Here is a 16,610-nt window from a genome sequence, read left to right on the forward strand (position 1 = left end):
GTTGAAATGTTTTAGATCAGCTTTGAATGCAGACAAGATTTTGTGTTTAAGAGCTAAATTTCGTCTTATGGTTAATATAAAAATCATGTTTCCAGGTCCTAAACAATTTAATTATACCCCACGCAACGAAGTTGCGCAGGGTATAATGTTTTTGACCCGTCCGTCCGTCCGTCAGTCCTGTTTCTTGTCATCGCAACTCCTCTCAAACCACACAACAGAATTTCACGAACCCTTTTCAGATAATAAGGACATACTATGTAGTTGTGCATATGGACGGGAAATTGCGTTTCAATTTTTTTTCTAGGAGTTACGCCCCTTTGAACTTATTTACTTTAATGTACTACTGCAACAGTTTGTCATCGCAACTCCTCTCAAACCACACAACAGAATTTCACGAAACCTTTTCAGATAATAAGGACATACTATGTAGTTGTGCATATCGACGGGAAATTGCAATTCAATTTTTTTTCTAGGAGTTATGCCCCTTTGAACTTATTTACTTTAATGTACTACTGCAACAGTTTGTCATCGCAACTCCTCTCAAACCACACAACAGAATTTCACGAAACCTTTTCAGATAATAAGGACATACTATGTAGTTGTGCATATCGACGGGAAATTGCGATTCAATTTTTTTTCTAGGAGTTACGCCCCTTTGAACTTATTTACTTTAATGTACTACTGCAACAGTTTGTCATCGCAACTCCTCTCAAACCACACAACAGAATTTCACGAAACCTTTTCAGATAATAAGGACATACTATGTAGTTGTGCATATCGACGGGAAATTGCGATTCAATTTTTGTTCTAGGAGTTACGCCCCTTTGAACTTATTTACTTTAATGTACTACTGCAACAGTTTGTCATCGCAACTCCTCTCAAACCACACAACAGAATTTCATGAAACTTTGTAGATAATAAGGACATACTATGTAGATGTGCATATCAACAGGAAATTACGGTTCAATTTTTTTTCTAGGAGTTATGCCCCTTTGAACTTATTTGCTTCAATGTACTTCTGCAACAGTTTGTCATCTCAACTCCTCTGAAAACACACAACAGAATTTCATGAAATTTTATAGATAATAAGGACATACTATGTAGTTGTGCATATCGACGGGAAATTACGATTCAATTTTATTTCTAGGAGTTACGCCCCTTTGAACTTATTTGCTTCAATGTACTTCTGCAACAGTTTGTCATCTCAACTCCTCTGAAAACACACAACAGAATTTCATGAAATTTTGTAGGTAATAAGGACATACTATGTAGATGTGTATATTGACAGGAAATTATTATTCAATATTTTTTCTTATACTTATTTAATTTCTCCAATGACAAAGTGGGGACGTGGGGTATGTGAGCGTGCTCACTAAGGTTCTTTAATTTTGAAATGAAAAATAAAAAATCCAGTCAAATTTCTATTTTGGGATCAAGTTAGAGAGCAGTATCAGAGGGTCAACATAGAAAGGTTTGGTTGACTATATAAATAAGAAGATGTAGTATGATTGTCAATGAGACAACTCTCCACAAGATAACAATAACATAGGTCACTGTACTGCTTTCAACAATGTGTAATGCCCATACGGTAAAGTCAGCTATTAAAAACCCTAAATGGCATATTTAAGGCAAACCAGAAAACTAACGATTTATTTACAAAATCATATGTTTATAAGTGAAAATCTTTAATTCATCCCAATAGCTTAAGTTTGTCTGTCTGAAAATACCAAAGGATACATCAGAAAATATCATTAAAAACGACTTTCCAACCTCCATAATAAAAGACAACTATCCCAGACTTTTACTATAGTATTTGTCAATTACTTTATTTAACATTCAGTTTAAGATCCATTTTGTGAGTTATTTCCCTTTGGAAGGACATAATTTTTCATTGTAAAGAAGAGGTAAAAAAAGAGAAATTTGCATTGCATGTACAAGTTTTTCGAATCACATATATTTTGTTATGCAAAAAACATTATTTCAATTTTAAAAATTGGTTAAAATTATCAGTTTGAACTTATCAGCTCAATTATAGAACTAGTCTACAATTTGCAAAAGAAAATGACTTGAGGTATAAGTATCATTACATGCAAAATAAGTCATGCTTTACTTGATGTATACTTTTCATCCTTGCAATCAAAAACTCTTCCATTGGGTAATACAAATTTTATTAACAAATTATAGAATGGTATGTCTGGCTGCCACAAGAAAACTTTCAAATACTGTTGGTATTGATTCTCAGACAAACTCATTGTAATATGGTATGTCTGGCAAAGATAAATTAAAATGGTGTCAGTAATTGTCAGATAATCTTTAATTATCTAAAATACAGATTTTAGACAAAAAATGGGTGCATATAGATAAATGTTGAATTTCTTCACAGGAAATTACCTTAGGAAAGAGCCAAAATAATTGCTTGGAGACACTTGAATGCTTCTAAAATTCTGCAAATTGTGATCAAAAGCTAAAAATTAGGTACCACAATGCAAGGAGTAATCTGAAGAAAAAGTATGTCTTAATTGCTGATATCTTTTTTATGGCCTTGTCATAGCATTAAAGGCATTAGTAAGTGCTAGTCTTTTTAAGAATCTAGCTATTGTAAAACATTCCGACCTAACCATCCAATTTTGAAGTTTCCGTCATCATGAATTAAAAAAGTTGTCTTTCTGTGAGTCTTGATGTATAACTTTTGTTTAATTGATAGCAAATTTTGGAGTAAGCTCCCCTTAATTGTAAATTTCCAATGCATTTAACTAATAACTTTAAAAATACCAAAACATGACTTAGGAAACGAATGTTATATTGATGCACCATTATATTGTTCGAATTTAATGTAAACTGAAGCAGGATTTTATTTCGTCAAATTTTTACTAATGTCTTGATTCTTAGGAGGATTAGCACTTAAAGATGGAAAAAAAGATCTGATTAACATCTTACACAAAATCTCTTTTAACATGAACAAGTGAACCGACAGGACTTTTATTGATATTCATCATGTTGGAATCACAGTGAGGCTGTCAAATACCACAATGCTTGCTAAATCCAACTGATTAAACAGTTTTAGCACTGAAACTGGACTTAAATTTGTCATATATCCATCTGTATGGGGTCTATGACAATCTAATTTCCATGGATCATTCGATCCTGTCTAGTTTTCCTGGTAGGTTAAGTTTTTCAGATACTATATTCAATTGGTATAATTTGCAGTATTGTAAGGTATACATGTATACCTGACCTTTACCTCGTTATTATGGTTCATTGGTCAAAAGTAAAATCACAAAAAAACTGAACTCAAGGAAAGTCCCTAAGCAAATATCAAAAGCTCAAACAAATAGATAACAACTGACATATCTAATGTTTTCTTCCATCATGAAGTCTGTGTTTATGGTATACTTATATATGTATAGTTCACTAATGATCTGAAACTCTTTTTATGACTTGCTGGGCCCATCCATTGTCCAGCAAGCCCTATAAAGACCTTCATAATTGTACGTTAGAGCAATCTAGGACTATATACATTTCCATTCTCAATTTTATACATAGTTTTTAATTTGCCATTTTTGAAAGTCTCATGAATAGAGAGTTTTTAATATTACAGAGGTACTCGGTTATATTCCTGTTTTGGAAAATGCTTGCAGATTGCTTCTACGTGAGATCTGAATGAAAACATAATTCAGTCTATTTGTGGACTATAATACTAACAATAGGTTTCAGGTTGGAGGGCGGCTACACTTTCTTCGTTGCATCATAACATCATGTAAGTTTTATGATAAAGTCACTCTGTGAGATCTTAAAACTGATGAATTAAGAGATTTACTTTTCTTTTAACTTGAAACTGTTACACTAGCTGTATGCTTATTCCAAATAAAATGACGATACATGGAACAAATAAGTTTTAATTAGTTCGCTACAAGAAGATGTGATATAAGTGCCAATGAGACGACTCTCCATCCAAGTCACATTTGTTAAAAGTAAACTATTATAGTTCAAAGTACAGTTTTCAACATGATTGCACATATATACAGACAGTCTCTTCAATACGTCTCCTCGTATGGTTGCACATTGATTTGTTTGTAAGAAAGGACTTAAAACGTGCATAGACACTCCAAAAGGCCCTCATCAAGTAAGTTTAAAAACGAGAACCTTGTAAATAATTTTTGACATTTTAGACCCAGATGGTCTTATTTTTTCGCCGGCGACCGTCTGCTTCCTCGTTATTCATTGTATTGATTAAAGTAACGTTTCAAAAATGATCAGTTTGCGTGTTAATGAAAACTCTCTTGGTATATTGCCCAAATTAGAGACATATATACCACTGTGTATCATCGCCACCGGAAATTGGGTACTAACGAAGCGGAGAGAAATAGAAAAAAAAGTAAACAAGTTAAGATTTCGTTCAATTTAAAGCATTTCCACTCATTTGATGAGGGTGCCGCTTAAGAAATGATTTTCTGATAAATAATTCTTTAAATAATTAGGCCGATAAGTACAAAATTAAATCAAGATTTTGTGTAATACCCCAAAACTTGCCACTTAGTACCGGAAAATTTCGAGGTCGATCGTCCTCTGTCGCTCCATTCTCAAGATATTGAACTGTTTTTCATTATTTTTCTAGACACATTTTTAGATTATTATAGTGTGGCATCATATTTACTGAAATTTGTTGTCAAAAACATGTTTTTTAAAGAATATGGACAAAAACATTGTTTGTTTGTTGTACGGCGAATTGCAGGACGTTGTACGGCGAATTGCAAAATAACAACTTTTGTGTGTACGGCGTCTTGCAATATATCATATTTTTAAGAGGAAATTAATCACTGTTTAGATAAAATCAAGTGACGATATTTTGTTGATATCAAAGCTTTACAGGCTTATAAATATACAAAATGTCTAACTTATCAAATATTATTAAATACATGCCGTTAATTCAGTTCAGAAGGCCTTTGTTGCGTACCGCTTTTCGATTTTGTACAAAAAGGTTTTTTCAACCATATTATCCTAAATACATTTATATATCGTTATACTATTAGCGACTGTTGTCTTTTTGTTTTTGTGTAAATTCAATAAAATAAACCGTCCATTCATCGTTTGTTGGTGCTAGCTTTAAAAAAACAGTGGAGATGTGGTATGATAGCAAATAAGATAACTATCCATCAGGATAAAATAAAGTGTATGCTATCGTACGGCCTTCAACAAAGAAAACTCCTACGAAAATTCGTACCTTATATAGCTGAGACTACTATCAGTTATAATAGTCTCAGCTTGTAGTCGGCTATAAAAAGCACTGACAGAAAAATGTGGAAGGACTCAACAAGAAAACTAACGGCCTAACTTATATACAGTGTAACACTGAAACAATTTATGAAAACAACAAATAAGATAGAGATGAAGCAACGAAAATCACCGAACCACAGGATCGAAAATTCGGACAGACAAAATTAAGAAAATACTTTGTTTTCATCGAAAGTAAGGAGAAACAAATCGTGAATTGTATTTCGAATTAATTTTCTTGTCAGTTTCTTTTTGAAAATATATAATTTGTATACATGTTAAATGCTGTAAAGCAAATGGTATTTCTATCTAATACATTTTATCTAATGCAAAATTAGATGGGGAAGGGGGGAAGGGGTCCGTTAACATGTTAACAACACCTCGATTTTGGCAAAAACTGTTAACAACAAATTTTAAATGCTGATAAGAGTTAACAGCAACTTTAATTTACTCATTTTCCAAACGAACTCAAAAGCGATGAAAAGGGGAAGTACATATATTTTCAATGTATACAAAAGTTTGAAAACCACTGTACAAAGTCGCAGAAATGCCAAGCTCCATAAGGAATCTTATATAAAGCTGACTAATTTTCAGAAGACACACGCAAGTACCATATTTTTTTATTGACACATGGACAGACAATTGAACGGATGGAAAAACAGACGGAGTGATTGACTCAAAGAAAAAGGACTATGTCATGAATAATCGAAAATGCTTCGAAAAGCAAAAGGGAGGCTTCTTCTGGTTATGTATATTGTTGAGTAAATGTTTTATTTCAATCAGTCGTAGCAACTTGGGTTATCGTCATGACGTAGGAAAGTGAAACAAACAGAATGAGTGCGGGGCTCTTATAAATTATAGTTACATCTCAGTCAGGGTATTCATACGACTCATTGCTTACATGATTTTATTAAAAGGAATTACATCTCCAAGTCCTAATTAAGAACTGTGAGCTGAAATAAAAATCTCCATCTTTACATTTCTGAAGTCTTAGACTAGCAAATTTGACATCAATTTGAGAACCAAGTCCTCATTTTTCGGCCTCTTCTACCAGGCCACACTGTTCAGTTATTTTACGAATTGCAAATTGAAAAGGTACTTTATTTTTCACAATTCCGTCCAGGTACTCTGGGTCAATATAACTTATCAAACATTTCATATACATCTCAATTATTTTCATCATAGAACTGACCAGGGTTTCAGCTGGATAAGAAGTGGCCTTTCCTTTTAACGTTTTGGATACATTACAAATGCAAATAGAAGCCAGATATAACTACATTGGTTAGATGTATAAAGAGAGGCATGAGATATCCCTAAACATGTTTAACACTGCCGCATTTGTTGCACCTGCATGACCCAACTTGAGTCCGTAACCTTTGCTACATTTGTATATAGTCTTGTATTTATTTCATTTTTTAAATTTTGGTTCATTTATATGTTTCAAGAAACAAACATTGAACTTCTACCCCCTTTTTGTAGTTAAATGATTGCTCACTTAGGAGACAGCTTCAGGTATATCAATACACAAGTACAAGTTTAGTTTCGCATTATAGCCACGGTGAATTTTCTAAATATGAAAGTTTTTGTACAATTGAATTGATTTTGGATATTTGGATAATAGTATAGCCTTCCTAGTGGGTTTATATGAACATTTAGATTGTTTTTAGCATCTTTTATAAGCCATTTTTCAGTTTGAACGTCCATACGTTCCTATCCGTACCGCCATAGATTTAGAAATTTTGTATTGTTTTTCAACAAAGATTTGACGCTCGATCTTTTCAATTCAATTTTATGGAAAAACAGCAGAAATGCATATGATTTTTTTTTACCTTTTGATAGATATATGTCTTTGGTTTCAGGAAAGGTATCACTCTTATTGATTGAAATTTTCCTTCGGATCAAATTTTTGAGATCTTTGTGACATGTTCAACCCCCTATTTTGCAATATTTGGTATCAAATAAATGCTGATTGTTGCCATGGTTACACAAAAAAAAGATTATATTTCACTATTATTATTATTGGAAATCAAATCTATGGACGATTCTCTTTCCATAAATATACACATGCATAACTCAAATAGTAAGCCTTATGTATTAAGAAGGAAGGGAAAGAGGGTGTTTAAAAATTATGAGTGTCAATTCTTAGTTTTTTGTCCTATCTGTGAATTGACACCCCACCCTAGTGCATAATTTTCTCGTTGCGTTGGGTTGTTTCTTCTATTTGGTCGGGCTTCTGTTTATCTGACATTTTCCTCATTTTCATTCTCAATTTTATCAAGGATTTACTATACTCAAATATTTTTTAAAGATATGTACAGTTACATATATGCTGTTTGTCACTCCTTTGTGGAAGCAACGTTAAGAAAGAGATGGACAGCAAATTTTAATGTGATTCTTGTAAATAACAGTTAAGATCAGTTAACAGAGAAAATAATGTTAAAAGCAGTGAACACTTTAAGTATTAAGTAACAGATAACAGGAATCTCAATTTCAAATAAACAGTTAACAACATTGCAAATTTTAACAAAACAGATTACAAACAGTGGGTTAAAAACAGTTAACAGTTTTTAAAATTTATCAGTGAAATAACAATTTTAAACAAATTAAAACCTTGAAAATGACAAAAACAGTTAAACATAAAAGGGTACCCCGCCCCCCTTAAATATTTGAACTTAATACTTCATTTTCTTTGAAAGGACGGTAAATAACTATTCTATAATTAGCAAGTTGCCATACAATTGAAAACAAGTTGCCATACAGTAAATTTGTCAACACGAGCAAGTTGCCGTACACTAGACTTTATTTTTTATGGTCTATATTCTTTAAAATACATCTTTTTGACAACAAATTTCAGTAAATATGATGCCACACTATAATAATCTAAAAACGTGTCTGGAAAAATAATGAAAAACAGTTCAATATCTTCAGAATGGGGCGACAGAGGACGATCGACCTCGAAATTTTCGGTACTAAGTGGCAAGTTTTGGAGTATTACACAAAATCTTGTATTAATTTTGTACTTATCGGCCTAATAATTTAAAGAATTATATATCAGAAAATCAATTCTTAAGCGGCATCCTCATCAAATGAGTGGAAATGCTTTAAATTTGATGAATTCTTAACTTGTTTACTTTTTTTTTCTATTTCTCTCCGCTTCGTTAGTACCCAATTTCCGGTGGCGATGATACACAGTGTATACATATACTTCTCTGCTCTGCTCAAATGTAAACACAACGGTTGAAAAGGTCCAGAAAGGCAACAGACATCGAAATGAGGTATGTTTTTTGTTTTAAATTATTTTGATAAATATTTTCGGTCAGATTTAGGAATTCAATAGATATAAGGAACTGAATATTTTCATTTGACTAAATCTATAGATAAAAAAAACTGTAAAATGTATTATCTTTGATTATATGTGGATCTACTAAACTAACTATTTTGTAATCATACAGTGTCTATAACATTTCTTCATATTTGTACTAGCACCCCATTTTTTAAATTAAGTTTCTGGTCAGTAAAGATAAATCCATAAAAGTGCTTCGGATGCCTGACAAAACTTTAAGAAGTAATTGAACGCTTCTTCTTGAAGTTTTATTAAGTCAGTTTACAAGGGTTGATTGTAGCATATTTTATATGAAGGGTGCATTCATATGTACATGTAGAATCACTGTAAATTTGTTCATAACAGAAGGTAATGTGGTGCATGCATATGTTGTCAAATATAAGGCATAACTATTTATTGTTGCATGGTCCTATAAGTATACTTAGAATGTCAGAGAATTGACAGAACATATGTTCATGTTGTTTCTTTTAAAAAAATTAAAATCGATAGCAGGTTCGTTTAGCTTATTTAAACATTAACGTTGTACCTCTTTTCCGGCGAATAATCTTCAATAAATAATTGAAGGATCGCTAGAAACTTAAAGAAGAAGAAGATTTGATTTTAATAACGTTCGTTTAGTTGCAATGTTTTGCCCATAGTAAAAAATTAAAATAACAAAAACTAACAAACATCAAGGTTAATTCTAAACGGAAAGTCTTTTATAAAATGGCAAAATCAAAAGCTCAAACACATGCATCAAACGAACGGAAAACAGCTGTTCGTTATTTAGCTAGTTAAACTTCTCATTTGCATGGCGACTGTTCAACGACACTTGTGTTATATTAACATTTTGTCTTTGGCAATTCACAATTTTACTATAACAACTCTAGTAAAATTATGAATTGCCAAAGACAAAATTTTAATATAACACTTGTACTAGTAACAAATCAATTATTGTATGGGACCCAAATTAACGTTGTACCTCTTTTAAAGTTTATTTCAGTTTATCTTACTGTCATGCGTATCGACACTCATCGTGACAGGACACAAATCCTGTTCCAGAAATGCTGGTCTCATGAAGAGTATACAATACCAGCTTAAACTCGTGGAGGAAAATGATGGAAAGTGTGATTGTACAGGGAGAAGTTCAGGTATTACTTTTTTACAGTGCGTTGAAAAATAGTTCAGAATGTTCTTCGAATCGGATTGAAAGATCGATCGTCGTTTTGCACCTCATTTTCATGGTACGATTGTTGGAATTTTTGTTATCTTGTAATAAATCCTTATTGTTTATTCTGTTTAATTTGTTGTTTTCGTGAAAGAAAAAGGGAGGTTGACCTTTATCGTGTCGTTTGCACGAACAAAATCAAAAATGCGTAAAACAGGTAAAATGTAAACGTGTTAGTGTTTAAAAAAAAGATACTTGTTCGATTTTAAACAGCCCGGGTTTCAGTATTGGAGGAATCAGTTTTTATTTTTATTTCTATTTTTTATTTCGATTTCAATTTAAACAAGTGAAACCTAATTCCATTACATTTGTAATTGCCATGTCTGTTTAAAAATATCACATATTTTTAAATTTCCTTCAGGACCAGATAAAGTTGCGTTCATGGCAAAAGCTTCAGCATCTTCCTTCAAAAGCTGTTGTGATATACCAGACAGTTGTAACGAATCTAGGAAACGGATACGACTCTTCCAAAGGAATTTTTACGGCTCCTTCGAATGGTGTATACAGCTTTTCCTGGACCGTTTTATGTCACCATGGCAAAAGCTTTTACACTTATCTTATTCTGAACGGAAGCACCATTGCTAAAAACTATGCATCAGCTAAAGGTGTAGCAGATCACGCATCGGGAAGTCAGAACGTTATTCTTGATATTAAAAAGGACGACAAAGTATTTATACGTATCCAAGATGGAACAACTGGACAGTACATGTATGGTGATAGTTGGTCTACTTTCAGTGGATACAAACTATATAACATGTAAGATGATTGTTGCGAGTTATTTTGTGTCTTAATTAAAATCCTGCAGATTGTATGTTTTTATTATTTTATACTTGTCCATAATTTGTGGTATAATTAAAGATTCTAAAGACCTGCCCAAAGAAACCGTTTTGAAAATCCAAAAATTCAAAACATAAAAGGAATACATAATAGAAATAGCAAAACCAAACCATACAACTGACCACACTAACCATGAACAATATGACTAAACTGATAAAACGGTCATATACGGTTGCCTAAATTAAAGTTGTTTACTTCCATTTCATAATGATAAATTCTATAAATTGTGAACAAAAGCAAAAAAATAAGTAGCACAAATGCAAGGAGTTATCTGAAGAAAAAGTAGGTCTTAACTGCTGATATTTTTATTATGGCCTTGTCATAGCATTTAAGGTATTATTAAGTGCTAGTCTTTGTAAGAATCTGGCTATTGTAAAACCTTCCGACCTAACCATCCTTTTTCTAAGTTAGCCTCATCCTAGGTTAAAAAGGTAGGTCTTTCCTTTCTGTTTTTTTCTGGATATCTAAATAACTTTTGGTTTAATTGATAGCAAATGTTGGAGTTAACTCCCCTTAATTGTAAATCTTCAATGCATTTCAACTAAATTATAACTTAAATACCAAAACATGACTTAGGAAAACAATTGATTATATTGGTGCAACATTATGTAGTCTGAATTTTAATGTAAACTAAAGCAGGTTTTTATTTCGTCAAATTTTCACTAATGTCTTGACTCTTAGGAGGACTGGTACTTAAATGGAAAAAAAGATCTGATTAGCATCTCCTTGGCTTACATAAAATCTCTTTTAACATGAAAAAGTGAAACGACAGGACTTTTATTGATATGCATCATGTTGGAATCACAGTCAATCACAATCAAATACAGCAATGCTTGCTAATTCCAACTGATTAAACAGTTTTGGAGCTGGACTTTAATTTGTCATATCCATCTGTATGGTGTCTATGACAATCTAATTTCCATGTATCATTGGATCCAGTTTTCCTGGTTTAAGTTTTTTTAGATACTATAATCAATTGGTATATGGCACTATTGTAAGGTATACATGTAAACCTGACCTTAACCTCGTTATTATGGTTCATTGGTCAAAAATAAAATCACAAAACAACTGAACTCGAGGAAAGTCCCTAAGCAAATAGCAAAATCAAAGCTCAAACACGTCAAACGAATGGATAAAAACTGACATATCCAATGTTTTCTTCCATCATGAAGTCTGTGTTTATGGTACTTATATATATATAGTTCAATAATGATCTGAAATTCTTTTTATGACTTGCTCTGCCCATCCATTGTCCAGCAAGCCCTATAAAGACCTTCATAATTGTACGTTAGAGCAATCTAGGACTACATAGTTTTTAATTTGCCATTTCGGAAAGTTTCATGAATAGAGAGTTATTAGTATTACAGAGGTTGCATTATAAAATGACTATACTTGGACCAAATGAATTTTAATTAGCTACAAGAAGATGTGGTATAAGTGCCAATGAGAAAACTCTCCATCCAAGTCACATTTTGTAAAAGTAAACTTTTATAGTTCAAAGTACAGTTTTCAACATGGTTGCACATATACAGGCAGTCTCTTCAATATGTCTCCAAATATGCAATGATTTGTTCCTGACATATGGTTGCACATTGATTTGTTTGTAAGAAAGGACTTGAAACGTGCATACACTCCAAAAGGCCCACATCAATTAAGTTTGAGAAAAAGGAAAATAATTTACCAATGTCGAACTTTACTGATTTTTTCTTTGGTTCATGTGAGGAAATCGAGGACCATGTAAATAATTTTGACATTTTAGACACACATGGTCTATTTGTTCGACCGGCTGCTTCCTCATTATTCATTGTATTGATTAGAGTAACCTTTCAAAAATGATCAGTTTGCGTGTTAAAATGAACGAACTTTTGATATAGTGCCCAAATAGTATTATACTAACAAAACAGCTGGAAACTGAACAGATTCAGAAAAGGAACCAACAGATGAAAATGAGGTATGTTTCCGTTTTAGAATGTTTTGATAGAAATTTAGGTTCCATATATTTATAAAACGTCAGTCTTCACTATATATATGCCACTTTTTAAAAGTTAGATATTAAGGAGCTTTTAAATACATTATCTGATTATCATAATTTCAAAAATATTTCTCTGGCTTCTGTCTTTTCATTTTTATCCTAGCGAAATGTTTCCAATTGTCGGAAAATTCCATATAGGCAAAGTTTTTAATGTCTCCAAACTTTAACCGACGAATGAACTTGCATTTCATTAGCTGAGCCAATTTCTTTTCTGTAAATCGTTATAAACTTCAGAAAATACATTTTGTTTATATTTTTACATTTTTTGTAAACTAAATTTAATAACGGGAAATCTAATGTTAATGCAACGCAAGGACGTACATCTAATATACGTACGTGTGCAACGTGAGTCTTCATAGATCTCGGGATAAATGTTAGAATGTAGGACAGAAAGTCACAGGACAAAAAGTCACAGATAAATAGTCACGGGACAAAAAGTCACAGGACAAAACGTCACAATTCAGTTTTGAGACTATTTTTCTTCGAACAAGAAAAAACTAACTTTAAAAATTAAATTTGTGCTTTTTCTTAAAAAAAAGGGGAGCGATGAGAGATCGGTTTTAATTAGATTGGCATGTTGTATGACTAAATTTATATCCCTATCCACTGTACAAGTTTCAAGCCGTGCATCGCGGTGGTTCCTATTACAGGACTTTACTTTTGAACATATTGTTTATTTGCCATCTTCCCGAACAAGTATGAAATATTTACATCTGGACGTGAAGCAAACAACATTCAGCACAATTGAAAGTCCTGTTATTTAGATTAACTTATGATTTTAAAACATTCGCTAAAATGTTTTGCATATATTGAACAACACTAACATATATACTTACTAGACTGTATAGGTTAGACATGCAGACTGACGTTGCTCTTCTTTTTCAGTTTATTTCAGATTATCCTACTGTCGAGTGTTCTAGTTAAAGAAAATGCTGGAAATAGTTATTATACAGGTATAGGGTTTATGTATAACTTTGTTACTGTGGTGTTCTTAATCTGATTAAAGATCGATGGCGTTTTGCCCTGCATTTCTCTTTGTAAATTCCTTGTGGTGTAAAAGAGGGGGGCAAGGGGTTTAACTGTTATGCTGTTATGGGGCAATTTAATTCTTTGTTATCTGTTATTCTGCAAATATATTTGCTGTTAGCTGTTATTGTCTTATTCTTTGTTAGCTGTTATTGGGCTTTTAGTTTTTTTGTTATCTGTTATTGTGATAATGTATTTGCTGTTAACTGTTATTGAAAATTGGAATGTTAGCATTTTTTTAAAGCAAATTTTCGGTAGAAATTGAAGATCATTGGACATTGGGGTCTACCACTACTAATAAGTTGGTACCGTATTCGGAGAAGGATTCCATTAACATATACCCATCACAGAAGTGAGGTCCAGGACAATTCCAGTATATCTTAAGATTATCCTTTGTAATAAATTTCATTTTTTGGAACATGTATTTAGAATTATCTTATTTTTTTGTATGAGGATAATGTTCCTTGTTTCCCGTACCAACATATTAAATCAGAACAATTCTTGATATGACAAAAAGGAAAACATATGGCCAGGAATATCTGACAAGAATCTCAATTAAGGACTAGGTCCTTACAAACAGTTAACCTTTTATTTAATATGGTACATTGACTCAGCTCTGTGATTCTTTTCAAGCAGAACCAAACACATTGTACAATGAAGTTCCAACCATGTACTGGGTTCCGAAGCTGCACATAGCTCATTACAAACAAAGATTTATTTTGTCTTCAAGCCATTGTTTACCTACTAAACTATGTATTCTACTTACTAGTACACTTGGTGCAATCAAAAGCCTGATAAAAAATTGTTCAAATTGAGCCTATAAAAATAGTGGAATAAATTAATTTTGGAGTGTCAAAAATTGGTTCGAGGTACTTGATAAATTGCATGCTTATAATTGGTGCTTTTGATTTTTCTACCCTATATACCACTTTGACTCATAGTCTTATTAAGAAAAATTCACACACCTCAATAAATGGGCATTTAAAACAAGTCAGAATGCGAATATACATTTTCAAACTCTTTTAGGTCATTTGTTAGTAGCAACAAACACAAGAACTATATGTCAATTGGACCTGCTTTGATACCATATAACTGCCCTTGAACTTTTACTAGATATCATTTTTTTTCTCTTTGACATATTCCTCATTTCCATTCTCAATTTTATTACACACTATTTAAATTATAAGCATGTGTGAGTTTCTATAACTGTTTAAAAATAAATGCTGAAAAAAGTAGTCTTTAACAAATAAACAGCTACGCCATGAGCGCATGATACGCCAGTCGCCCTTTTTGAAATATTCAATAACTTCCTTATGTCATTTCAGATATTTATAAAAATTTAAAGAGAGCTTCAGTCAATAAATATAAACAATACACCAAAGTTTCATGAGAACTGCTGAAAACATTTTTGAGTCATTGTCCGAAAACTGTAAAATACCACCTTTTTTTAATGAATAGCACCCCTCAACTCAATAACCTAAAATCTAAAATTAATGAAAATAGAAAGGGCGCTTACAACAATAGCTATAACGTAAAATCTAAAATTTATGAAAATTGAAAGGGATCTCATGTCAATAGGTATAAACAATTCACCAAAATTCCGTGCAAATTTGTGAAAGGATTTTTGAGATATTATCAGAAAACTGAAAAAAAAATCAATTTTTATTAAATAAAACCCCATTACTCAAAAACTTTAAATCTGAAATTTATATAAAAAAAAAAACGAAGGGGAGCTCACGTCAATAGATATAAACATTTTTCCAAAGTTTTATGCAAATTGTTTAAAGAGTGTTGGAGTTAATGTTTGACATGTTGACGACAGACGTACAACAGTATTCCATAATACGTCCTGTTAACGAGCATATAAAAATATACTGAGTAGTAAACACATTCTAGATACATAATTTTAAGAACATGTTCATAGAAAATGGAGTTCATTACAAAGGAGTATACCCGTAATAAGAAATACTGGATCTGTCAATGACCCGACTTATTTTAATATTTCATTTACTGTTGTCTGTTTTTGTCCATTTTAATTCCTTGTTATCTGTTATAAGCCAAATCAATTTGCTGTTTTGCTGTTATTGGGACCCCCCTTGCCACCCCCACCCCCCCCCCCCCCCCCTCGTAAAAGCGTTGACCGAAGTACATTTTGTATGAAGCGCGGAAGCCTCCAGTTATCTATTTCTAACATTAAAAATGCACATAACGCTAAGAAATAAAATATGGACCAAATGAATGACACATGTATACCTTAAGTTTGTAATCATAACAGAGAAGGTGTGTTTGAATTACAAATCATCAGATAAAGGCCGCATTTTATGCAAAACTATTGTTTTTAATAAATGCCTCTAACCACCCCTTCAGACGCAAAATCTGACACACCGAGCGACTCATTATATTTTGATGTAAAATAAGTTTTAAAACAAATGATTTCTTACTAATGCCGGCGTCACACATTGGCGTATAGACCGGCGTGCACCAAACGTACAGAGAAAATTGACAAAGTCGGTATACTTTAGTTGCACGCCAAAGGAACGCTAAGCATGCAATCGTTAAACGCGCGTTGCATCAGTTTGAAGTACGTCGAAATACAAAGGTATACGCTTGGTGAACGCTAAAACTCGAAATGTCGCTTAAATTTTTTAATTCAGCTCAAGCGTGTGTCTAGCGTATACCTATACGCTACACACACGTTATACGTACGCTACAAGCGCGTTAAAGCTACAGATAAGTTTGAGACACATTTAGGGCACGTTGTATACGCTTCGAGATCGTTCGACTTTAACTAAAACGTATGCGGATGTGTTTGTAACAAACACCAAGCACCCCATAAAAGAACGTCCAAGATACGACAAGGACGCGTTTCAAATACGTCCAAGACACTTTTTTCC

The 16,610-nt window shown here is 32.5% G+C and overlaps 1 long non-coding RNA gene across 1 annotated transcript; it reads left to right on the top strand.

Annotated features, from left to right (window-relative positions):
• Positions 1 to 8,485: 8,485 nt before the first annotated feature.
• Positions 8,486 to 10,632, top strand: LOC139487034 (uncharacterized). Its single transcript, XR_011655721.1, has 3 exons — positions 8,486 to 8,546; positions 9,587 to 9,744; positions 10,183 to 10,632. It is a non-coding gene; the product is annotated as an uncharacterized lncRNA (long non-coding RNA).
• Positions 10,633 to 16,610: the final 5,978 nt, after the last annotated feature.

This window comes from Mytilus edulis, chromosome 8, assembly GCF_963676685.1.
Source record: "Mytilus edulis chromosome 8, xbMytEdul2.2, whole genome shotgun sequence".
Lineage (NCBI taxonomy): Eukaryota > Metazoa > Mollusca > Bivalvia > Mytilida > Mytilidae > Mytilus > Mytilus edulis.